Source organism: Prenolepis imparis, unplaced genomic scaffold (assembly GCF_030444845.1).
Source record: "Prenolepis imparis isolate NDT839.2.m4 unplaced genomic scaffold, iyPreImpa1.0 SCAF_10, whole genome shotgun sequence".
Classification (NCBI taxonomy): domain Eukaryota; kingdom Metazoa; phylum Arthropoda; class Insecta; order Hymenoptera; family Formicidae; genus Prenolepis; species Prenolepis imparis.
In genome coordinates this window covers 5263109-5271271 of record NW_028141168.1, presented here as the reverse complement: position 1 = coordinate 5271271, position 8163 = coordinate 5263109, and the positions used below count along the sequence as shown (strand labels likewise).

General features: G+C 30.7%; 1 long non-coding RNA gene across 1 annotated transcript; it reads left to right on the top strand.

Moving 5' to 3' along the window:
- The first annotated feature begins 5362 nt into the window (after positions 1-5362).
- Positions 5363-7348, top strand: LOC145942320 (uncharacterized). The gene is made up of 3 exons (XR_014426349.1): positions 5363-5404; positions 6942-7176; positions 7299-7348. It is a non-coding gene; the product is annotated as an uncharacterized LOC145942320 (long non-coding RNA).
- Positions 7349-8163: the final 815 nt, after the last annotated feature.

The window sequence follows — 8163 nt, the reverse complement described above, 5'->3', positions numbered from 1 at the left end:
TTAATATTTTTTAAAATTCTCCTGTATCGTTATAAGGGGATGAAACTAGCAACCCCTATACAATTTTTTATTACAACTTTTTAAGAGGTCGGAATGTGATCATTAAAAAATATGCGTTAGAAAGCTTGATTTCTTTAGAAACTTTTTTATTTTTTTTATTTTTTTCGTAAAATCAATAATTTTCAAGAAAAAAATTAAAATACATTATTATGCACAGCTAAACGGCATAGGTTTCGAGTTATTGAATTTTAGAATTAAAAAAAAGTAAGCAAAACAAAATAATAGTAAATATATGAAAAAAATTGAAAAACAAAATTTCAGAAAAAATTAGAAACCTAATTTTCACCCCCTTCCCCCGATTTTAACTTTTCAGGGTATAAAAGAATATGTTTATATGAAAGATCCTCTCTCCTTTAATTTTTGACAAAAAATCGTCTCCTAAAATATTTCGCACTTCTTTAGAATCAGCCTGTATAAACGCTCCCCCTCTTTCTCTTTGTGTGCAATCGTGTCATACATTGTGTCGCGCGAATATTTCGACTGACCCGATGACGCGGAAGTCGATAATAAAATCGAAAGCGCCGTGTCGCGGATTAGTACGCGAAAAGGAAAAAAAAGGAGAGAAAAGAAAGAAAAAAGAGGAAGAGCGCGCGCACAGGGTTATAAAGTTCCCCTCTTAATCTATCGCCGTGAGGAAAGAAGGGGTTGGGGGGGGGGGAATAAAACCGCCAATTTTACCGATGACTCCGGGTTTTAACTATCTCGCTACCGGAGGATTCGCGTGTCGGTCCAACGTGTTCAGCTTGAATATTCAAATCGCTTTTCAATGCTGTTCTCCAACGTTGACTGAACGATGGCTGCCGCGCATCCCTCTCAGCAGGATGTGTGAATCAATGAGCTTCCATTATTATTTACTTCGGAAGATTGATCATCCCCCCCGGTTTTTAACGTTCTTATCGACGTCCACGTGCAAGAGTGAATATCGAAAGCTGCCGAATTGAGGCAATTACCTACGTGATTTATTACGTGTCGCGACAGAGTTTCGCGCACACCGTGTATGTACCATACTCTCTCTAGTACGTCGAAGATATACTATACTCTCGTATAAGCGGAGCTATAAATATTTAAATAGTTCTATTATGCACACGGCAAGACTTTAAAAATTACGAAAGAGAATGATTAATGCTATCTACACATGTTCGTCAAATACTCTTTGCAAAATCTCATTTTGCATGGAATAGCATGGAAATTATTGTATAAAAATTATTTATAGCGCCAAGTATATTAAAAAATCATATAATTCATATAAGTCATGTAAAAATATAAGAATAGTGTAAATTAATATAATTAATATAAATATAAAACTCATATATAATTTTTTGATATAAATTACATAAATTCAATGACTCTGGATTAACTGATTAGTATATATTTAATTAAAAATATTTTACAAACTAAAGTATTCAATAAGGTAAGGGATAAAGGGCCAATTGAGAGCCAAGCGCGGTAATTGATACGCTAATGTGTTGTGGTTAATTAAAAGAAATTTATTTGTACGTTTCGGTCCTCAATTTTTGGACCATCTTCAGCATCTATGGAATGTACAACAAGTTTTACAAAGTAGATTATTACAAACAATAAAAAGTTGTCGTTTATACATACGTGATTTTTTGATATCAAGAAAATTCTAACGAGTACAAGGGACTAACACGACCAATGTCCGCATCCTATTCCGGTAGTCGCCGAGAAGGAAACCGAACATTTGTCGAACGAGGCACATGTACCACGAGAAAGAAACTATGATCGAAATAACTCATATGGTCGTTTATATATTAGTGTGTCAAAGTCGCGACAAAAATTACCAGTCATTATTCGTGTAAACATTGTGTGATAATATTTTAGCGGAGTCATTACAAAATAATACAATAGTTATGTTTGTTTTTTTTTCCAGGGAACATTTGTTTAAAACGTCGGTAAAAAAATTGAAATTAAAACTATTCGTACAAATAAATTTCTTTTAATTAACCACAACACATTAGCGTATCAATTACCGCGCTTGGCTCTCAATTGGCCCTTTATCCCTTATCTTATTTATTATCAGAGCCATATATATATATATATATTTATAATATTAAAGTATACAATTTATTATTTTATTTATAATGCTGCGGGCTTTTTATAAACTTACTCTTTCTACACAAAAAGAAGCTTTTTTTTATAAAATGACAAATTTTTGTGAGCCGACGTTTTATAAAAAGCCTAGGCTTTTTGTAAAAAAATAGAATTTACAAAAAATCTTGTAGCGACATATATAAAAAGAATGAAACGAGAGATCATGAAACATAAAAGCAAAGTTCGATACTCATGAAAGTAAACTGTTGTCATCTTATATAGAAGAAAATCTGGATATTCATGATATTATAGTAAATTCAGATATTTGAAATGCTCAAATAATATATATATTTTTAAAATACATAAAATAAAGGATACTTATCTAAACACAATTTTCGCGCATTAAAAAGTGCAGTTTTTTTGCATACGCAAAAATTGTCATACCATTTTCCATGGAACCATATAGAAACCACTTTTTACATTTTCCATAAAATTGCACTCAATTTTTGTCCATTCATATTGTCATAATAAAAACGTAATAGTTTTATCCGCGTTTTCTCATTTTCTCAACTAAACTATAAACGAGTGTCGAGATCCTCTGCTCTCACGTGCTGAAATGTATTACATAACATGGAAATACTGTAAAAAAGTTCACTTCGAGTTCCGATTATCCGTATATCTATATTTTATAATCAAATTGCAAAAGTAATATCTGAATATTGCACTCTAAAATATAAATTTATGTTACGATAATCGTAATAAAATTTTGCAAAAGTTGAAAAAACCTGAATCAAAAAAGATCTGTTCGTTGATTTTTATATACCATAATATTATCCTGACAATATAAAACAGAATCGAATTTATACAGCATCCTCCGAACAACTATCTACCTTTGGCAGCTAAAAACTTAGATATGTCGAATACTAGTAAAATACAAAATAAAAAAAACCGCTTATTTTATAGATTATTGTGGTCTGACTATTCTTATATATGTATTTCAATATATTCTCAAAGATACTAAAATATAACTATATAAAAGTACTTAAATTAAAATTTATTTTATTAAAATTTACAATTCAATTCCTTTTCGTTACTTAAAATGAAATTTATATAGTTTATTTAAATATTACATTTAATTTTAAATTAACAAAAATAATTTTTATTAATATAAATAATTTTAACTTTTTTATACATCTCAATTATTTTTATATTATTTTTATATTATTAACATTAATCATTTAAATATTAAATTTTGTATCTCAATAAAATCTCTAAAAAATCGTGAAAAAATTTTACTATTTAAATGTGAATTTTATTCTTCAACAAATTCCCAAAAATTTTTGGAATTCAGTTTTTTATGATTAAAATAATTAAAAAAATTTTTGATATTACTTTATATTAATTCTTCTTCTTTATATTTTTTCATTTTTTAAAAATAAAATCATAATTTTAATCTATGGATTAATTATTAAATATTTAGAACAATTTTAAATTATTGATGGAAAAAATTAATACTTTAATTAGGAATTAGGAATTAAAATAAACCTTTAATTAGGAGATTGAGAGAGAGAGAGAGAGAGGGGGGGGAGAGGTTTTTTCGCGACGAGACATTTTTCATCTAATTTCCTACTAAATCTTACAACTATCGTGATAAATCGATACGCTCTCTTGTACACCGAGCAAAGCTTATTCTCACTTGTTTAAATAAAAATAAATATCGACGGCGCGGGGCGTACGTAGCGGAGAGTTTCATTAAGTTTTCGAAAAGCTCGCTTAATGTTTGTCTTTGAAAGAACTACTTGGCGAGACAAACAAACCCGTCCCGCAGGGATAAAATGAGCTGCGCGTGCAGGCAATCTGCGATGGAGGCAAGTTTTGAAAATGCAGAAAAGAAGTCTCCGCGCGCTCTCCGGTCGCGCATAGCGACAATAGCGCTTAAGGGAAAAAAAGAAAAAAAAAAGAAAAAAAGAAACGAATGGCATTCTCGCGAAAAAGCTCGCGGGGGCATTAAAGGTGGAAAGTAGTTAAACTCTACGGGGGGATATACACGACAAATGTAAATGCGTTCTCGCGAGAAGAAGCGTACGCGCGTTGCATTTTTTAAAAACACATGCACGCCACACGCTTCGTCGTATATTAATTTGCGCGATTTGACGCTCGCTATCGCGTATGCCCGAGAATTACGTTAATTCGCGCATTTCGCGTTGTTACAAATACAAGTGTGCGAGAGTGGAAACTAAAAAAAAGGAAAAGAAAAAGATAATTACGCGCCAGATCCATTCGACAGATTTTTTGTGAGGGATGAAAAAATGCCTTTGTTTAACGCGACAGTGTTACAAAGGCATTATCTGTAGTAATTCTCATGTATAGAACATATCACGTAGGTAACAACACTATAGTTTATTATATTCTATACTATAATTATATAATTTATTATATTATAATTTATAATTATAATTTATTTTTATATATAATTAATACATTACATATATTATTATATATAATTAATATCATATGATTTATTATATATAATTATATAATAAATTATATAATAATATAATATAATTATATATAACTTACATAATTATATAAAATATAATAAATTATAGTATTGTTATATATTATATATTATTATATATAATTATTATATAAATTTATTATATAAATTTATTATATATTATAATTTATTATATTTATTATATTTTTTATGATAAAATCAACATATTGTCATTATTTAATTTTTCTTCTTTTCGAATGCTCTCGTCATTTTTTTAAAATACTAGAACAACACAAGCGCGCGCTAATACGCGCGCACCATTCTTCAGTTTTATGTTAAAAAATGATATCTTTTAAAAAATAATATAAAATTTGTTTAAACTCGATTAATATTTTTTCACAGAAATTAGTTGATTTAAGTGTTAATTTGCTAATTAAATTTTAAAATAATAATACGTTAAAAAATTAAAATAGTAATATATTGTAAATAATATGTTATAATATTTTATTCTCGATTAATATTTTTTGACAGAAATCAGCTGATAATTGTCAAAAATATTAATCGAGTTTAAAGTATTATAACATATTATTATTTTAAAAATTAATTAGCAAATTAACGCTTTAATCAGCTGATTTCTGTCAAAAAATATTAATAAAACGAAAATTTGCTAATTAAATATTTTAGCTTACATATATTTATATTTATATTGTGTTATAATGCAAAATAATAAGTTTATTTTGTTTTTAGGTCAATGTGTGCTGTGTACTACAACTCCGCTATTGTACCTACGTATCGGTGAGTGAGAAATTGCTTATTTTATAACATTTTTATAGCTATAGCGGTAATGAAGGTGTAAATATGTGAAAATATTAAAATAATAATATATTTTAAATAATATGTTATAATATCTTATCCATGATTGATATTTTTTGACAAAAATCGACTGATAATTGTCAAAAATATTAATCGAATTTAAAATATTATAACATCCTTTTTTAAAAAAGGCATGTTAAGTCGATTCTCGCAAGTATTGTTGCATGTTTTCTGCGATGCTGATTGACTATTTCGATTCGCATTGTGCGTTATATTCGTAGCATTGAGAGGCTGTCATCGCGAGAATTAGTAGTTTACCAGTTTGTTATGAAAATAAAATAAAATAATATGTTTTAAATAATATGTTAGGTATAATATTTTATCCGCGATTAATATTTTTGATAGTTATCAGCTGATTTCTGTCAAAAAATATTAACCGAGTTTAAAGTATTATAACATATTATTTAATACTAATATTATTATTTTATTTAATTTAATTTTAAACAAACTATCAAACTGCTAACCCTCGCGATGATAGTCTCGATGCTACGAATATAACGCACAACGTGAATCTTGGCAGCTAATGAGCATCGCGGTAAAGCGACAACAATAAACTTCGATATATGCAAGTATCGACTTTACATATTTTTTTTAAAAAAGAATACATAATATATAGCGTTAATTTACGAAATAAATTTTAAAATAATAATATACCGCCGAACCGAGCCGAGCTCCGAGCTCACACGCCATACTTACGCTGGAACCCCACCACCACCACTACGACTCGGCCATCTTGTCGCAACGTGTGCGCGCCATACTTACGCTGGACCCCCACCACTACGACTCGGCCATCTTGTCCCAACATGTGACGTGTGCGCGTTGCGCGTCCCGTAACTGGCAGTGCCAGTCCGACACTCGACATCAGTATTACTGTTGCTAGGTACATTTTCGATTGTTCGACGTTTGCGCGCTCATCGCCGGTCCGCGACAGTACGAGCGTGAATTTAGTGTTTTTAAGTGCTTAATTATCATATAAATCCGATCGCGTCGCGAAATCGTGTACCGACGTCGTGATCGCGATCGCACGAGCGAGTCTATTACATATCGACGACTCTCGATCTAACCTAAGTACGTCGCGGGGGGAGTCGCCGCGCATCATCGTCGTTCGATGAGGCCCTCCGATAAGTGGGCCTAGAAAAAAGCGGCGACGCGAAAACAGAGCATCGGTTCTATTCGCGCGCGAATAAGCACTCGCGATTCTCACGTTTTACCGAAACGCGTCGAATATGTGATATTTAAAATCCGGGCGTCGCCGCGCGTCGCAAACGCAAAAAAGTAAGTGTTTCGAAGCTTCTTCTACGAGGAGAAGCCCCGGGGTTGCATCGGGCGACACTGGGGCAACTGTGAGGTTAAGCAGAATAATTATATAATAATATTTTTTTTAAGAAACATAATTTTTGTTTAAGTATCTCTATATATATATATATATATATATATGTATATATTTTATTTGTTACAGATAGCATTGCTGATAAGCTGCACGCGAGTATAATTTTCGCATCGTTTTTTCTCATTGTGCAATGTACGCGAAATACGCGTCGCGTCGGGAGTGCCGTGTAAAGTTTCGCGTGTCGGGAGTGCCGTGTAAAGTGTCGGGCGATCGTAATTATTCGTGTTTTCGCGAGTGCTACCATGGACCAAGAGAGGAGGAGGAGGCCCAGGGAGGCATCGGGCGACAGCGAGGCAACTGTGAGGTATGCAAAATAAAAACATTTTTTTATAAATTGCATTGAGATATTCGACCGTTTCCAGACTTTTAAAACATCCTGTACGTACACACATGTATATATACATAATTTGAATATTTTGTTTTCAGATCAATGTGCTGTACTACAACTCCTACAACTGCTATTGCACGTATCGGTGAGTGAGAAATTATTTATTTTGATTGAATTGAAAATATTATAACATCTCTTTCTAAAAAGGCATGTTAAGATCATTCTCGCAAGTATTGTTGCATCTTTTCCGCGATGCTTATTGACTGTTTCGATTTGCATTGTGCGTTATAATCGTAGCATCGAGAAGCTGTCATCGCGAGAGTTAGCAGTTTGAGTTTGTTCAAAATAAAATTAAATAAAATAATATGTTTTAAATAATATGTTATTATAATACTTTAAACTCGATTAATATTTTTGACAGTTATCAGCTGATTTCTGTCAGAAAATATTAATCGACTTTAAAGTATTATAACATTATTTACAACTTATTACTATTTTAATATTTTTAACATATATTATTATTTTAAAATTTAATTAACAAATTAACGCGTTGTTAATATTTTTTACCAAAATCAGCTGATTAAGCGTTAATTTGCTAATTAAATTTTAAAATAATAATAGGTATGTAAAAAATATTAAAATAGTAATATGTTGTAAATAATATATTATAATACCTTATCCGCGATTAATATTTTTTGACAGAAATCAGCTGATAACTGTCAAAAATATTAATCGAGTTTAAAGTATTATAACATATTATTTAAAACATATTATTATTTTATTTAATTTTATTTTGAACAAACTGTCAAACTGCTAACCCTCGCAATGACAGCTTCTCGATGCTAGGAATATAACGCACAATGCGAATCGAGACAGCCAATCAGTATCGCGGAAAAGAGGCAACAAAACTTGCGAGAATCGACTTAACATACCTTTTTTAAAAAGGGACAAATCACACAATGG